We start from the raw sequence: 19,232 nt of genomic DNA, 5'->3' as shown, positions 1-19,232 counted from the left end.
AGACATCTAGACAGATGTAAAGTTTTGAAAAATATATTTATATGCCAGCATGAATCCAGTTTACATCACATGGCTTTGTTTCACAGAACTTTAGCCATTTGTTTTCCAGAATACAAATTCCCAGTGATAAAACTCTAGTTTTCTAGTTATATCCTTAAATATAAATGGTGAGTTTTCTCTAGTTAACTCAGTTGCTGTACTCTTTTGAAGAATGTGTGATAAAATGCATTGCCCTGCACACAGCTGTAGCTGCTCTGAGGCAAAGGAGGACAGGTGTATCCCCTGAGGAGGCATCATTAGTGGCACTGGTGTCTGACTCCTAGGGCAGGCTGAAGGCCCTGTCTTGTGTAGGAGCCAGTCAGACCCTGGGATCTCTGAGAGAAAAGGACAACCACTGAATTCCAAAGTCATCTTGAGGGGTAAGTTGATCTTGCTACAGAAACATGGTACTATTCATCACCTGGTTGATGGTATGTTGAGGTAGTGTGTCTGCCAAGTTTGAAATTTTGCAACCTTACATAACATGTCCCTTCCTCCCTCTCTCCTCCTCTTCCCCCTCCTTTTTCCACAGTACTGTGTTGCTTAATAGAACAGGAATGGTGCCTCAAAAAAAGATTTAGAGATATTGGTGAAGTGTAGTCCACAGTGTGGGAAAGCATGGCCCTAATCTCTAGTGGCACTTGTACAACTCTGATGAACAAAACGTGAGATGTCACGTAACAACACATAGAACTGCTAGATTGCTGTGCTACTTCTGTTTGTTTCATAATATACATATTTCAAATCAAGTATATTGTGTGGTACATAGACTCTGATCTTGCTCATTTCGTCTATGTTGGTTAAATATCCCACTTCTGTATTGTTAGTATTTCACTCTCAGTTTGCAGTTTCTAGGCGTAGAATAACCAGAGTTATGATAAAGCAGTTAACTAATAAGAGTCATCATAGTGAGGCCAGTACTACTGCTTTTAGGAGTAAAGGGTATTCTTGTATGGACATCATAAAAACTTGTAAACACACACAGACTCCAGGGAGACGCTCTGCTCTTGAAAAGCAGCATACCAACAACATGGTTGTAACTGAGCGGTAACAAAGAGTGAAAGTTGTAAATTTCAGGACATGCCATTATACAGCATTCTGTTTTTGTACACTATGTCTGCATTATTCAGATTTCTTTTTATCAGAGATAACTTACTAAGTTAGTAAGACATAATTTCAAAATCTTATTGCTGTTTTAATGTTCGCAGTGCTAAAATGATTAAGCTACTCTGGTCTACTTCTTTCCATGAGGAAGATAATCTGAAATCCTTAAATGCAAAGTATTTTGCATACTTAAGCACTTTCTTAGATATCAAATTACAGTATATGTAATGAAATGTAGAGAAGTCATGGGGAGGGTGGGAAGGAACATCAGTATGATACTGTAGCTGTATTCATGAGTATTATGTATATTTTTAAATTTTAAGACACAAAACCTAAACATGAGATGGTTGGATCACCAACTCCAATTTAGAAATGTTGCATTTGATACAGAAGACAATTTTGAAATAACTGAAATACATACATTCTTGCATAAATATGCAAACAGCTTGAAAAGTAAGTGTAGGTGGATTCTGTTTACTTTAAGATGCCTAAATAGTAACATACCTAAAAGCACCTGTTCAAGGAAAAACAGGATCATGCTGCTATCATCTTTTTTGGATACAGAATGGTTTTCCTGCTTTCTACTTATCTCCCTCTAGTGGAGACCCGTAAGTCTGCATGCGATGAAGCTCGCTTTTCTCCCCACAATCTTTCATGCAACTCAGACAAGTAACACATGATGCATATGCTACAAACATCTGTTTTCAGTAATCAGGACGAATTCTGTCAGTTCCTGTAGGGAAAAGTAGTTTATGCAGTGTACACAGGGACCAGAATTGCAAAGCCTTGAAACTCAAGGTCCCATTAGAGAATGGCTAGGAATATAATTTGTTTGCTAAACCCATTCCTTATGGCTTGCAATTTTACTTTTTAAAAGAAATTGGATTAATGTATGGCTAGATTCTTCCCAGATATGGTAAGAGTGCAGAAGGAAAAAGGCAAAATAGAGAAACAGGTGTTTACAGAGACTTCTTTATCCCTCGTCCTTCTGGGGTGAGCAGGCTCTCCAGGGGATAGGAAATAAAGTATGGCCTCACCTCCCCTAATCTCCACACCAGCCTGCACTCCGGGTTTGGTATGCAGGAGGAGTACATTGCACCCCATAAATCAATGTCATGCCAAATATGCTCTTTGCATCACACCCGTGTTTTGTGCCTCCAGACAAGTGGTGATCTCTAACGCAGGATGTCGTCCAGGTCCTGCTGCAGAGTACTGTTATTCAGCTGCCTCAGTCTTTCTTTCCTTGGCTGGCAGCAAGTGGCATGACAAGCTGCTCTAAAAGTGTGCGCTGGTGGCTCACATATGTAAATAACAAGATTACTTGTGCACGTATGATATATGGCATCCTTATGCATAGACAGGCAAATCTGTATTATGGATACTGTGGATAAATACATGAAAGCCAGGAGTAAATACACATGTGCACTCAGTCACTCATGTATACCCTCAAATGCAAATTGGCATTCATTTTAAAGAAGACAAAGTAGTTGCAAGATAACAGAAGGTTGTTCTTCTGGTATCAGTAGCATTAATCATATATTTCGCTGTGAATACACCATTAAAACATAACTTTGATTAATGATAGTGTCAGTATATTTAATCAAGTGCAAGCAACACAGCACCGGTTCTTTGTGATTATTTCTCCCCTTGACCTCATCTCGTTGACAAGCAATGTGAGTGAAATCAGTGAGTCTACTGAGGTGAGCCCAGCATGCAAGGAGGAATCAGTGCCCATCTTTGCCCATATGACTTCTAAGAACTCAAGAGGAAGAAAAAGGGGAACAACTCTGAATATTTGAACCCACATTGAAAATTGCAGTGATTAATTATAGGTAATGAAATTGTATTTCTGGATCCCAACTATGAGTAGTTTCTTCCTGTCCTAAGCCCTGCATTTGCACATACTGAGGAACTGTTCCAGAAGGTTTCCAGTTTTTGCAGGCAAGGGTTAGGAAATGTTTACAGGTGGAAAAAAAAAATGTTATTGATAGAGCTGGACGTAGACTTCTGATATACTAGACTAATCCTGTACTAGATCTGCATGGTCGGACTGTAGCTCTAACTTTGGCAGGGTTTTGAGCTCCCTTTCACAATTGCCATTTTTGTCAATACAATGGAGCCTTACAGCTCTCTGAGGGTGTGTTTCTACTAGCTGTATGTAACCCCTAGTGAACTGACACTAGCAGCAGAACAAAAACAAATGGAATGGTTTGCAAGTGAAAAAGATGAAACTCCAGCTAGCAAATCTCTCAGGGGCAGAGGAAAAGGGGAAAGAATAATCAGCAAGAAACAATGGAGAGAAGGAAAGGAGATGAAGACAGACAAGTAAACTGCAGTGCTTATTGCTGCATGTAAAAAAAAGATGAAGAAAATCGTGTACAGATCTATCTGAAAGCAGGGGGAGAAGTCTTTACTTGGAGAGCTTGTAAACCATTGCAGCACTCCCCAAACCACCTTTCCTTCTACTGTGTTCTGCTTAGTCTTGCTGCTGTATTGGCTTTTGTGTGCTTTCAGTAATTACTTTTTGGCAATTGCAAGGGGAAGTGCTCTAGAGAACTGTGGGCATGGTGTTATGTCAGCTAGCAGGAAGTAGCTGGAAGAATGTCACCTGCCTGTGGCAAAGATAACTAAAGTGCCTCCTAGGGCACTGTGCCAGCAACCTTCAAAAGCACCCCTTCAACTGCACCTTTAAACTGGGCAGCTTGTGCTGTTCACTGTGCCAAATACAAATTCTCCCAGTTTCTTTTTAGACAGCTTTTGAATCGTGGTAAAGCCAAAAAAAAAAAAAAAAAAAAAAAAAGACTCTAGTAAGTGCTATTTTTTCCACTCACCACTAACACAAAAATGCTGAACAGATTGAAGGCAGGGGGATGGGAAGGGAAGAGGGATGAGTGAGGAGGAGTTCCATTGTGCTGAGACCAATTATAGAGGTCTCAGCCCAAAAAAAGACTCTTTCAGAAAGTCACAAACAAGTGAAAACAGAAGACTGTGATAAATCGTGGCACAGCTTTAACAGCCATGAATCTCTTGTTCCCCCCAAAGCTATAATAATAAGCAAATTGTAATGGGTCATATCCCTCTGAGGACTGTAAATTCAAGCAATATATGAATACTTTGCATCTTCACTGTGTTGGATTGTTTTACTATTAATGAATTATAAGGTTTTCATTTTAAAAAATAGCAAAAAATATGCCACTTGTTTAAATGTATTCATCTTTCTGATACCATAATGCAGTACTGACAAACATCCTTATGGCTTGGTGTTGGACACAAAACAAAACATCAGTTGGAAATACGGCTTGATGTGTTGATTATGAATTCATACACCTCCTTGAATTTTGAACCCACACAGATTCATACCTCATTCAGGTTTTCCCTTGTATTTGTCTGCATATTTATGCTCACTGAGGCTTATGTTTCTTTTACCACCTTGAACGTGTTTGTTCAATATGTTCTTCACGTGGCGTATCTTTCCTGAGTGTCTTCAAAAACCAACACATGCAAAGTGCTGTAGAACCTCCACTTTTTTTCAAGCACAAGAGAGAAACTAACCAGCTGATAATCATTAGGATGCTGGAGCTGGAGGCATATGACATACATTTGTAAGCACAGCTTTCATTAAAAGTATTTAAATGTCTAGTTGGAGTGGATAAATCTGTCTTGAAGTTATTTGGTGATACCTATCATAGGCGATCACAACATACAAGTTAGAGTCTGGTGTTTTCTTGTCCATATCTCAAGGCAGTTTGGAAGACAGATTATGTCACCACTCCATTTCTGGTTGCCATTATTCATGCTTCTATTGAATTCCATCTATTTCTGTTCTCATCATTGTTCAAAAAAAATACTGGATTGTGCCACCACAGTTGGGAATCAGTAAGGAGGAGTGTGCCAGTTCTAAAAAAGGAAAGCTCTTTGCTTTCACAAAAAGGCTTTGTTAATTAGTGCTGCACAAGAAGGGAAATGACAAAACTCCATACTTTTTCATTTAAATGTTTGTAAAAGTGATTTTGTTTAAATTTCACTGAGTGTAGCAGGAAATGTTAAAGCTGAAAGCGACCAGACAGAACATAATAATATCCTTTGGGGTAGGAGTGAGAGAGGGAAAGGACCTGAGGGTTATATTTTCATTATGTATACTCTTTCCATTAGAATACTGTACTAGAATACTATATTGTTTTTGCTTTTTTTTTTTTTTTTTTTTTTTTTTTTTTTTTTTTTCTATCTTTAAAAGTATTAATTTGACAACCCTAAAGAGAGAATTCTTTTTATAGAGAGCTAATATAACTTCAGCAGTCACAGCACCAAAATTTCTGTTCCCGGCCAATATGGGGACAAAGGGAACAATCAAAGAGCCAGACCAACATACATGGAAGATGCATCCTTGCATACATTTATCTCACTACTTCAGAGGACCCTAACACCAACGTACATCTCACCTAATTTTTTGTATTTAATTTGAGGTACCCTATTTACTTATCCTGCGCAGGTGATAGCTGAGAGATCTTTCTAGAGCATAGGTGAAATCTGAAATGGATTCTTCACTGGCAGTAGAAAAACAGTAGGATGCTTACACTCCCAATTTAGATTCTTCAGTTATATGCCCAAAATTACGTGGATGAACCTAGATCTTAGCACATCCATACAAGGAATTAGTGCTGAGTAGCAAGTATACTTTTAATTCACATGCTAGTTCACAGTGCATTCATTTCCTCATATAGACAAGATATAACTCACAAATGGGACTGTTGTTTATTAGGACGGATTAGGAAGATTCTGGTGCAGCTATAAAAGACAATTTCTGGAAACTGTATTACTCTACTATCAAATAACTCATGCTTTGTACACAAAAATAACATGCCTAAGTACAAGACTGTAGCTTTTTCTTCTATAGAAGCAGGGCTGCCTGTGTCAATAACATCAAGTTTGTATTTGACTAGTCCTAAGAATATTATTTATTTATTAGTGGAAATGATAATACTTATTTTGGCAACCAATATTGACCAAATAAAACACAGATGTGTGAATGGAGCTATATTTGCATTTGTGCGGGGATCTACAATTTATAGTCACCTAGGGGCTCCCTGTATCCACAGTGATCCACAGACGTTGGCTCCACACTAAGCAAAGCCACAGAAGATTTTCTGTACAGACTTCAGCGTCAGAGAGGGAAAATGTGGATGTAACTTTCGTATAATTAATTTCCCTTTCTCTGCCTCTTCACTTTTTCTCTTGATTCATGAGAATCCAAAACCAATCCCTTGTGGCCAACTAACTTTCCTTTTTGGGTCAGAAATTGTACTGCTAAAATAAAGATTATTTTTTCTCTTTTGAAACCAGGAAAATAGATTTTTTTTTTTCCCTTAGTCTTTCCTATCCAAAGTTGTCTCTCTTCCATGAGGTAATCAAACATTTTGTCCTATATCAAACCACCAACTTTATGACTGATGGTCTGTTTGGCATGAAACTTGTCCATACCCTTTCTTAGTGAAGCTGTCTATATTCCATCTCAACCTAGAGGACTTCCAGGATAACTCTAATTTACGTCCAGTTGCTACGTCTCAAGGGGAGCATTCTGGCAGCCAAGGAACATGACCTTGCTTCAGCCACGTTCATTCTCCTTTCATCAAATATTTAATTCTGTTACTCTCCAGCAGGGCCTACAACTACACATGACATAAACTCTTCAGCACTCATAAGCACTTCAGAGCAAACTCAACTGGGTTTGTAGTTCAAGACTTTTTATGCCATATAAGACCATATAAGAATAAATATTTTCCACCTGTTTTGCAAGTTCATGCTCAGCATTTGCATGTGGATAACATACAAATTGCCTGCAAAATTCTAGAACAATTTTCACTATCCATTAGTAGTTCATTACATTAGATTGTTTCCTCCTTTCTTCAAAATTTCTGTTTTGTTCTGTTTTATTTGAGGTTGTGATAAATTAAATGCTGGCATCACTGAGACTATTTCTACCTTAGCTATGTATTTTGGAACCATCCTTGAAACTCAGCTGCATTCCATAAAAACAGGCTTGGTTCAAAATGCCCTGTGGAAAAAAACAAATGAGATCAATTGGCTTGGGCTTGAATAGATGCCATAAATTCTAGGGAAAGTCTAGTCCAGTAGCCTGACTGCATTAGAAATCTGTGAATAACTCATAACGCTGAAGAATTTGGTTTAATTCCCTAGAAATTATTGAGCAAAATTGTATATGTGATTTTCTAGAGCAGGACTGAGTTAATGTTTTCCTATGAACTTTTGGTTTTCAGCAAATGTTTGTTGCCAAGCAAAACCCAATTGCCTGTAAAATGCCATGCATAGTTTATCCTTTTCCAACTATGTAAATCTGTATCCCGTGATTCTAATATAGCTTAGAATGAAATACGTTATGGCTGTATATTCCTGATTATTTTTTTTCTTTTTTTTTTTTTTTTTTTCCTCCTCAAACCATATTATTTAATTGACTTAATTGACCATCTTGTGCTAAGTGAACAACAATTTACAAAGATGGGTCATGAATTTGGCTCATGACATATAGGTGTAAAGCTAGTGTCACAGCATGAGTTCTCACCTGGCTGGCTAACCTCAGGAGTCATCTCCATGTTAAAGCATGTTTGCTTCACAGTAGAGCTTTTCATATGAAAAGTTAGTGGTACGTAAATGAATAAATGATTTTAAGTACACAAAGCCCCAAAGCACTAAAAGTAGGGTTAATTTAATATTTCCAGATTAACCATCATGGATACAATCTGATCATCCTGTTTTGATTGGGTTATATGAGTAAATACCTGTGATTTCTCATGAGACCGTAAAGTACATTCATTTGCAAAGAGACAACAGCATACTACTGTGTTTCAAAACATGCAGCTGCATTTTGGGCTTGCATATGTAAGAGTCTGTTACTTCTGGTTCATTTATTATTTGATATGATTTACTAATATACATACAAAGAACAACTGTGCCGCTTTGTCCTGTGCTACTGTAGCAAAAAGCAACTAACTGTTGAACATGTCCTTTCCCCTGAGTGTCTCATTAACACTTCAGTTTTAGTTGCACTGTATCTTTTTAATTTTTAATGTAAAAATCCAGATTGAAGTGGAAATGAAAAGGAAAGTGAAGGGGGATAAAAAGAAAAAAAAATAAAAATAAAAAAATGGATGTTCAGATACCAATGTGGATATAAGCACATGAAGATTTTATGTGGTATCTAGATACCTAGAGGGAAGGAGATAACAGTTGACTACTGTTATATGAATACTGTTCATATAGTCTGGCATAAGTGTATTGACATGTTCAGTGGTTAGATTAATGTAGAGACAAAAATTAAAAAAAAAAAAAAAAAAAAAAAAAAAAAAACTTAAAATTATTTACTTTATGTCCATACATAAGTGATGTGGGATGTAGCTAATACATAAAATGTTTTTGGTTGGATAACAGAAAGCCCTTCAGTTCATATGTTATCCATACGATTTCTGTAATTTGACTTCTGTCATTTGCTCCTTTAAAAGGTATCTCTGATACTGTTCTGTTGGTTTAGGGTCTACATCTTTGTGTTTGCACTGTGCATCCCTTTTAATATATAGCATCAGTTTTTCAGTTTTGTGTTTCTCAGTTATACCACAGTTTCATTCACAGTTTCACCCTAAAACATTGACATTTTCTAGAAATACGGAAACTAGAATATTCTCAAAGTAAAGACTATCAGTTTATCCTACTGTCCCTTCAGGAATTCCATTGACTTCAAGAGTTTATCCCTGAACATTATAATTTGTCAGCAATTTTAATATGCTTTTGCTTCTGAAGCTTAGATAAATCAATAATAATTTATATTTTTATACCAGTCGGTACATATGCACTGTATATCTACTCTGTATAGTAAAAAGAGAGGAAAAAGACCATAAAGCCCCACAGTTCATTAAAGATGCATCAGGCTTTATTATTATTCCAAAAAAAAAAAAAATAAGGAAGAAGAAGAAAGAAAGGAAATGGGTGAAGAGGCCATCCTCTGCAGTGTGATAGAAGCTAGGCTCATATAAAACAAGCCAAAGAATTAGTTCGTGAAGGAATGACATGAAACCCTAGCCACGGTAGCTGTAAAAACAGTTAAAGGTCTTCTTTGTGCTCATTAGCACCACTGTGCTGGGCTGGTATTCTATGTTGGCAGCTTTTGGTTCTGCTGAGGCAGTCCTAAAGAAAGTTGTTACCAGCCTATATTCTACAGTTCACAGGCTCTCAAAAAGGACACATTAAAACAGTTAGAATCCCCAGGGCAAATGGGGAGATTAAGTAGCCTTCTCCCTCAACAGAAGCCCCAGCAGACAAAGCTTGGCATTGTGTATTCAGTACACTATCTCTTTCCAGCACTGAACTTTACCATTGTCCTCCTGGATTCTAGTTTACAAAGTGTTTGGGGGACTTTGCGTAACGGTTCACTGGCACCACCATTGACAGCCATCTGAGTGTGGGAACTTTTTTTAAAGGACATGATGCCCCCCCCCAAATGATTGGCCTATTATATCAGTCCTTAAGCAGACGCCAGTGGCAGGGTTGTGAGGTTTTTTGTTGTTGTTTTTTGGTGGGGGCTACTTTGGAATTTTCCTGGGGTCTCATCTTGCACAAGAATACAAATTTAGACAGCAAGCAAACATGGCTTATTTGTTGCCCAAAGGGTCAGGCTTTTTCAGAATTTTTAACTGTTACACCAGTTAAAAAACAGAAACCAGCATCACAAAGAACACAGGATGCCTTGGAATACTTCTGGAGTTTTTATGCACTATTCAGAACAAGTTATTGGGGGGGGGGGGGGGGGGGGGGGGGGGGGGGAGAAGAAAATCAGTGCGGCATTAAAGTGCTGTTGTTCCAGTTATAGCAGATATGAAAAAGATTCATTATCTGTTTATTTCCATTTGCTTCTGAAAAATGCACATCTTGTGCTGAAATGTTTCAAAATGATTTTTAATTAATTTAATTAAACAATAGTGAAAGGATCTAATCTGATCTCAAGACCCAGTCCTTTTGGTATGCTTTTGATATGCTACTTTTGACTGAGTCTTAAGGGGACACTAGTGTGAAAGAAGCAGCCTTCCAGGAAATACTGAATTTGGAAAACATACTTTAGCTGAATCTAATATTTTATTTTTAGCTTGTTTTATAATCCAAATAGGCTACCCAGATATTTTTTTCCAGACTCTACAGATGTTAGTATTGATGTCTGGAAAATAGAAGAGGCTCAACCCAGGCAAAAGCATGTTTAGGCATAAAGTAAGTTCTGCCGAGAGGCACAAGCTCCCCACTTCACACAGCTGCTCTACTGCTTGTGCCTCAGCCAGCCTGAGGAGCTTCACCTGTAGCTAAGGTTACATAAAGAGGAGCCAAGGTAGAGCAATGAAAAAGGTTTGGAACATGGTATTCGTAAAATAGAACTGCTGATGGAACAGGAATAAGTGAAGATAGACTTGGTAGAAAACATAGTACGATGGCGATGGTAGAAGACCTGAGACAGAGTAGAAGGGTTTGATAGGAATCTGGAGGTCTGGGTTAAAAACCCAAGGTGTGAGATGGCTTGCTTTTACCCGCACCTGTCTGACACTTTCATGACTGTGCACTGTTGGCAATGGGACTAAACTCAAGAGAAACTGTGCCTTTGCATGGGTGTTGTTTGGTGGATGGAAAAGACTGTGCTGACAGGCACATTGATTTTTACTCTGAAAAACACTGTGATCACAGGAGTGTAAAATGAGATTCTTATTTATGACCATGAAAGGGAGGGGGAAAAAAGGAAAATGGAATAAGGTTTTCTATAGTTGATGACTTAAGACAATTGATGAGATCTACTATTTGTCTTTGATACCTTATTCATTGAGATGAGGGAAAGAACAGGTATTCAATATAGCTGGACTTGTGTAACTATTTTTTCTATTCTATGTAATCAAAATATTAAAGTATGTTGGAGAAGATTGAAACCAGTATAAAACCAGTAAATCAAGTAAGCAACTCAAAGGGTGATGCTAAAGAGGAAACTATAGAGATATAGAAGTTGAAGAGAGGTTACAGTGCAAAGCTATATTGACCATAAGGACTAGCAAGACAGAAGTGGGATTGAGTGCAGTATGTGAAGAACAAGGTCATAAACTTGGGGACTTTATCTAATTTGATAATTAGATAATTTTGATAATTTTGACAAATTTGAGAATTCATGGTTGTGCAATGATAAAGGGAGAGCACCTGAGTGTACACATCGATCACAACATGACAACTGGTAAACAGTGATGCCGAAAGAGAGTTGTGGGAGGTTTGCTCCCAAAAATACTCATCAGGAAATATTCATCGGGTCAAGAAAAGTAGTGATCAAACAAAGATGATGTTAGAACAAAGCTAAAAAGGTGTAAAATAGTAATAAATAAATTTATAAATTAGAAAAAAAAATCATCTGTGCATCAGAGGAGTAAAATTCTGGTACAGCCTTCTAATAGGAATAGCTGGAGCAAAACCAAACTTAAAATGTACTTCCTTTGAAGGAAAGTTAATGTGTGAAATGGGAGTTAATGTTCAGCAAAGCAATTTTCCTCTGAAATGGTTATTTATCAAAATCAAAACATTTCAGATGAATGACAAAAAGTCAGTTAAAAAGAGAAAATAAAAAAAAAAAGTGTTATAATAAGATAAGGAGTTGACACTTAGATTTTCCTGTTTTAACACTTCTCATGGAACTTACTACATACTTCAGTAGTAAAGTCAAAATCACAGCATGTGCTTTTCAGCAACCAAATACTTCAGGTTTTGTATGTTCTTTTTATTCTGTTCCTGAACAGAGAGAAAAAAAAAAAAAAAAAAAAAAAAAGCAAAGTTCCTTATGAAGCCATGAGTTCATTCTAGATGCACCTCTAGTAAATTCTGCTACAAGCAGCAGGTTTGCAGATGGTGATCCTGCCAGAAGCAGTCAGAGCAGGGGGACTACTCTCTGGCCTCAGTCCAGCTCGCCACAGATTCCCCAATGAATAGATGCTGTGGTATTTGGAAAAAAATAGTACATTACTATTAAGAACATGCAATGCACTGGAGAGCACTATCTGACTGTCTGCTTTGGGGAGAGCTGCCTCAAAGCAGCCATTTTAAGGCAGGTGGTGTTATTGTGGACACAAGGAAAACCACCAAATGAATGCTTGCAGTAGTAGATTCTGAATCAAAGGGTCTGTTATAAGACTCCCCAGGCATCTAGCCTTTATGTCCACAGTCTTAGCAAATTTTTAGTCTGTAAATCCTATGTAAACTATGACTACAAGACAATATTAAGAATTCTGTAATTTATAAATAAACTATTCCTCAGAGGGATATTGTTTATTATTATGAGTAGTATGCAGAATTAACCTAGTCATCTTCTGTAGATACTCTATCTTCTTTTGTACATTTTCCTGTGAAGGAATATTTATTTATAGGCTCATAAATAAAAGCTTAAACTGGTATTAAGTTAGAAAATATGCCACCTCTGATCTTGAGACTAATTGGTTTGTATGGAATGTGTTTAATTTGCATAATTTCCTCAGCATGATGTCTTTACTCTTCTTTCATTTTATAGGGGGGGAAAAAAATCTTTATTTCAACAGTGAATTGAGAGTTTAAAAAAAATTAGACTTCCAGTGATTATAGGTTAGGTGTAACATTTCATCTTGTAGTAAACGGATATATTTCTGTCACGTACTTTCAGACCTGGAATTCAGTCACAGGCTGAAAATATTATTCATAGGCACAGATCCTTGTTAAATAAGCATTACCTTTGCTCTACCCCTTCCGCACTGGGGATGTACAGCACAATGTACATTCTCGTGAGTCCCCACTTTCCATGGCAATTACTGGAGAAAACCCGATTGAGAAGTGGAGTCCATTTCTTCCCATGCTAACTCATTGCCTGGGGTCTCCCCTGCACCAGATGAGATGTGATCCCAACTCCCTCTTTATAGTTGCCTAATTCCTTTGTATGCAACATCTAAGAAAACAGCTCTAGCCAAACTGAAACAAAATAAGCCATTTGTTGTCTGTGCACTATTTTTCAGTAGCTTGCAGTCAGTACCATAATTATTTAACTACCAGACAATTTCTGAACTCCCATTTCTGGTTAGCAGTAGGACTTAGTTGTACTGCTTAGCAGAGGCATTTTTGATTTAAAGTAGTTTTAGAAGAATTAATGCACTAAAACTTAAGGTTTAGAGAGCAAAATGTCCATAGCTGCAATGCTTCAAATCCTCTGCTGCTTTTTACTGCTTCACTTAAAAGGGTATTGACATTTTCTAGCACTAATTAAAGGGTGTGTATTTCCTTTCCAGGACAAGCACAAAATGGTGGTACAAACAGAGTGAGTACAATTCTGTTTCACATGGAAGTGGAGAGTTGTGTAATTGTACACCCATTTCTTTTACTGAGTAATAAAGTGACGCTGCTTGTTAGCTAACTGATAAAAAAAAATCCTTTAGTTTTAGACCTCTTCTTAGTATTTCCTCATGTTAGTTCCATGATGATCACAGTGCATATACACAAGAAAGCATCCAGGAGTTGTTGAACAGCTCTCCTGTGTCTTGTTAGCTCAAATGTAAAAAATTGCTTTCATTCATTGTTGGAATATATGACCTGTTGTCATGTAAACCTAATGCAAATGTGCCGTGGTTTACTTGAACGAATAAAATATGTATTAAGCATGTAGTGTAGTAAGAGGACTGTTAGGCTTGAATGCAAATTGAAATTCAACTTAATATACATATATGGTGTTGTAAAATTTGATTGGCATTTAAGATGTTGAACTGTGATCTCTTAGGTCTAATCCTAGCCTTGAAACTATACTTTTTTTTTTTTTTTTTTTTTTTTTTTTTTTTTCCCCTGGCACAAGGTATTAAGCCACTTCGCAGAAACCTTTCTATTTATGCTACCTATCTGTTTCACTCACAGTGTTAGAAAAGCAGATTAGGAAACTGCTGAAAAGCCTTATGTAAATGAGTATTGCTACTATAATTTCAGAATATGAATAGTAAGTATAAAGAACTCATACTAGAAAAGAGAATAATGACTTATTTATCACCTCTTGTTAAGTGTGTGTGTGTGGGGGGGGGGGGGAATGCAAACTTATTCCATAGGCAGAGCAAAGAAAGTGCTCACCCACATGCCTCTGCTTCAAGGGAAAATCTTTAAAAGGCTTCATTTAAAAAGGGCCAATATGTGACGAGTTGACACTGAGATTAGCAAACTAAAAGTGAAAAGATTATGCAGGAGTACAGCCAAACGAAAATTGGATGGACGTATATAAACGTACACATACTTTGAGTATCTGGTGTCTACTCACAGGTGAATAGTAGTGCTCAGAATGTGGGAATGTATGGCAACACCTGACTTCAAGACAGTTTTTAGATATCTGTTTCACAATTTTGTATAAAGACAGTTCAGTTTGCCAAGTTTCACGTAATCTGACCAGCATGTTGAATTAAAACAGCAGCATATCTCAGTGTAAAGCAACAGGAGTGAACAAATAAAATGCTTGTTCTACTCATTAATCTCCTCATGTTGCAGTCTGATTGATTTATCTAGAAGTGAGTTGTGGCACTAATTTTTGGATTTTTGTCCTAGAAAGGTGACAGTGAAATAAAAAGATCTTGATATTTGTTTTGCCACTGCAAAACACAACTCATGTGACATATATTAATCCTGAAGTAATACTGCATATTCTAAGATACAATAGCTGAAAAGTAGCTCTGTGATATTTGTGACTGTGCTAGAATACATGTATAATGCTGTGAAAAATACTCTACAAAGCCCTTGTTAAGGCAGCCCTTACCCCTAAGGAATTTACAGCCTGGGAGACAGAGAGAGATAAGATAAGATGCACCTGGGAACCAAGAAGTGATGTTATTTACATTTTTCTTTTTTGTTTGCTTTCTTTTCCTTATGTTTCACCCCCTGTTTTATAATGAGGTGCTGGATTGGTTGATGTGACACTTGTGAGTCTCTAGGAAGAATTTAACTGAAGAAGAGTAGTGTCTGGCACTGGGTTTGGGAAATCATATTTTACAAGGTAGGCAGCTGAGAGGAAAATGTAGAAGTGATGATTGGAGATGATTCTTAAGGCCCAGTCCCTGTCAAACACTGAACACTTTGACTCCTGTCAAAGAAAATAAGGAAGGAGTAGTCTTCAGAAATGAATAGGAACTTCATGTGTACTCAGAGAATGAGGTTTTTTTTATTTTTTATTTTTTTTATTTTTTTGTGTGTGTGCGTGTTTGTTTTTTTTTTTTTCATTTCAGATATTTAATGCATAACCCAGTCCTCATCTCAACAGTGCAGCCTTTTGATGAGCAGCAAGTAACTGTCATAACACTGGAATGAGAACTCAAGTGGTGCTGTTGCTAAAGATTTTCATTTACCTCAGTAGCATCCAGACTAGAGGCCTTGTTTTAAGTTCCCAAATGTCATTAGGTTTCTCAAGACTGTTGCTATGCTGCTGAGACTTGCTGTAGCTATTCTAATCCTTTCCACTTCTCATTAGAGCATTGCTGTTAGTTTTTCTCCATTTCTACATCAGCCTGTTCCCTGGTTTCCTTCAATATATACCATCCAATCTGTCTTCCGTATTCCTCCTCCATTTCCCTTCCCTCACTTTTCTCCTTATCTTCTGGTAGCATAATTTCATTATGTAAAATTCATGGCCAAGCTCTCTGATTCCCTTTGCCTTGCTCCTCTCTCAGTGAACACCTTGCAACATTAGTCAAGTCACATCCTATCTTTTCCATTTTTTTTTTCCAATTGCAAAGGTTTTTAATTGTCAATTTGATTATCTTCCTATTCTGTAATTAATTTCAGTGCATGGCACTGCAAAATAACAGGCTTACAATTCAATGGAAATGTATCTCTCCTGAACCTCTGTGTTTTGAATGAAAAAATGTTTGGTTTTGAATTCGGTTTCTCTTGTCCTACCCCAGTTTAAAACAATCTTTTTGAATGAGAAATGAAAATAATATCTTTGGTTCTTCTGCCTGTCCTGCTACCAGCCAAGCCCCATAAGAAAGTGGAATAAGTTTGAATATGTAGCATAGGCTAGGGTCTTGCAATAAATTCTTAATAAATGTAATATGCAGATATATAGTGATAACGTGAGGCTGAGATAGTTACCTCAGAAATACTTTTTTTTTTTTTTTTTTTTTCATCGTTACTGTAGCACAGTACATGACAATGATTATGAATAAGCTTGAATGTTACACAGATACACTATGGCTGTAAGGATATAATATTTATTATAGTTTTGAAATGGTATAGTATCTATAATCAGTCTAGAAACTCTTAAACATGCCCTCAAACACCATTAGGAGTAATTTGTCTGGATAGAACATGAACAGATAAGCACCTCAATCGACAGTTATAGCAAAACAGAATTTGATTAATATAAAGCACCTGTACTCTTTAAATCATTTTTAAATGGCATCTGTTTTCTTTTGAGATTAAATCTATGTCATATCAGTATTTTATGTGTAGCTTGTGTGTCTAGTAATCTCAAAAGTACTTTAAATGAACTGTACAAAGCAGTAGATGTAAAAGAAGAAGCAGAAAGACAGCAACAAGTTTTCATAACGTTGGTTTTTTTTTTTCCGTTTACCTAAAGAACTTTGGAAGCACATATCCATGACTTCAAAAACAAGCACTAAGGGTTAAACACTTGCTTGGGTGTTAAACCCCAAAAGAGATGTGAAAACAAAGTAAGATGAGAAAACTTTTAGTTATTAATCATCCTTATTATCACAGTTCATAAGCACTGTATGGAACATGGCAGAACCTGAGGAACTCTTCTAGTTCGCATTGATCATGTTTGGAAAATAAGACTTTAATTTGACGTTGATATTTTCTAAAGATAATTCACTAAAATTTCTCTGTCATCTTACAAATTACAAAGGAAAATGCATATTCTAAAATTGGGCACAAGAAGAAGTAACATTGCACCTGACAAAGGATACCCTGCAAAGAACCCATTCCAGGGTCATGGAAATATAAGTTACCCTGGCAAATTTTACTGGAAGGATTAATAGTACCATTATGTGCTGTATTTGGTTTTTTATACTATTTGTGCAACTTTGATGCTATTTTTGCACATTGACAATATAATTTCTATAATCCAAGAAGTGATGCAGCTTCATAGAAAAATATGAGAAAGTATTTTTGGTGATAGACTATTCTGATGTTTAACATCAAGGAGACAGTCACCTTAAAACAAGTTTAATTAAGCATTTTGTTCAAAGAGAACTTATACAGGAATTGAGACCTCTGGTATGGACTTTAGGACAAGATCTTAATTGCACAGAGAGTTCATTATGGTTTCTTTTTGAAAGACAAGAATAGGTAAAAGGTGACAAAGAAAGAAGTGCACAGACTGTTCAGTCCATAGCAAAGAACTTCCATTGTGTCATATGTGTACACAATCTCCTCTTGTACTGGAAAACTGCTCACCAGGGAAATGCAGTTGTGTTTGTCAACTTGTCCATAGCAGTATAGCAGGATAGCAGTAGGAGAAATGCAAAGCTGTAACAAGAAAATGCAGAGTAATTTGTCTATCCTTTTCACTTTTTTTTTTTTTTTTCCAATTAATTTATATATATAAATAGCTGATTTAGAATTCTCTGTGAAAATAACTAAAGAAACTGCTTGATTCAGATGTTTTAGTCAGATGACCAAGCACCTTGGTCATCTGACCATCTGGTCTTGGTTGATTCAGCCAAGCCATTCAGATTCAGAGCTTGCAGTTAGAGCTTTCACAGCTTCCTCACAAATGTCTACAGCTGAGACTAACATGAAGACCTGCTTTAAATGTATCTAAAGTTAGGTATTGAAGTATGAAGATCTGAGTTGGACAAGATCCTTCACAGAAGTGTACCTCTAGGATTACATATAAAGATTGGATTTTTCTATACACCTAAATTCAGGTGTATAGACCAAGTCTAAACCAGTCATTCATTTCTCTCTGCAGTAAGTGGGCATAAAAAGACAATTCTAGAAGATGCTTTGTTAGTCCTAAGATAGGTGATACAGATCTCCACCAATCTGTACAGTATCTATACAGTAGTTTCCTCCGCTACTAGACAGTACTATCTGCAGAGGCCTTAATAAAGCATTTCCACCTGCCTGGTGGAAATGCTTTAATTCCCCCTTTTTTTCCAGTTCCATGATTTGGAATCACCTCACTGAAAGCAGTTCTTGTTCTATAAACATTCTGCTAATTCTTGTGAACAGCACCGGTACTTGAAGAATCATAGCAACTTCTCTATTGTGTTTCTATTTTAGGAAGTAAAACTGTTTTAATTTTGAGAATACAAACCATATAAAGGAAGTTTTTCCTTGATTTTAGTAGAAGCACTAACACCACTGAAAACCTAACACCACTGAAATTACTCTTAATGTTAAATTCAGGTGATATGCTGTAGTTTTGGTTCAGGCAAAAGTTTTCCTAATCAGTGTCCTGATTCCACAAGAATGTGTTCTGTCCTGGTTTTACTCTTTCCCCATGCCACCAAGTTCCACAACAAAACATTCCAACTTTACTGCAAATTAGCAATTTGAAATAAATGGAATCCATCATTCTAAAATGGGAGAAGATGAGAAACATTCTCTTGAATGCTTCTTGCTGTGATTTAGCTTACAAATCCATAGCCTACTGACAAATGCTTCTTTGTCTGATGGCTGTAAGTGTTTTTAGGAAGTTGGACAGTATTTACAATTTAACATATAAAATTTGTTATTGACAGTAGTTGACAACATAAAACTAGGACAATGATGTAGAAATATAAACCTCTGAGTGCTATATCTTCCAAAAAAGGGATTCTTTGTTTTCCAGTCTTAAAAATGCTGCAACAAAAAGATCATAGAATCTGAACATCATCAAACATTAGCTGATGTCACTTTATACTTCAAATAGTTCAACTTGACACCCTGTTTGGTTTACCCTTTGCTAAGATGGAGGTTTTACCCTGAAATGACCTCTTTGGCTTTGCAGTGAATTGTTTTAGTAAACAGATGGATCATTTGACTCACAGAAAAAAAAAATAAAATAAAATACTCATTTA

At 36.7% G+C, this 19,232-nt stretch overlaps 1 protein-coding gene and 1 long non-coding RNA gene across 10 annotated transcripts in view; both read left to right on the top strand.

Annotated features, from left to right (window-relative positions):
- ROBO1 (roundabout guidance receptor 1) overlaps window positions 1-19,232 on the top strand; it is a 737,333-nt gene that overhangs the window by 382,783 nt on the left and 335,318 nt on the right. The gene's annotated exons all lie outside the window — the stretch shown is intronic.
- LOC311429985 lies at window positions 338-15,948 on the top strand. The gene is made up of 3 exons (XR_014688489.1): window positions 338-419; window positions 13,470-13,498; window positions 15,432-15,948. It is a non-coding gene; the product is annotated as an uncharacterized lncRNA (long non-coding RNA).

This window comes from Aythya ferina, assembly GCF_964211825.1.
Source record: "Aythya ferina genome assembly, chromosome: 1".
Classification (NCBI taxonomy): domain Eukaryota; kingdom Metazoa; phylum Chordata; class Aves; order Anseriformes; family Anatidae; genus Aythya; species Aythya ferina.
This window is presented reverse-complemented; position numbering and strand designations above follow the sequence as displayed.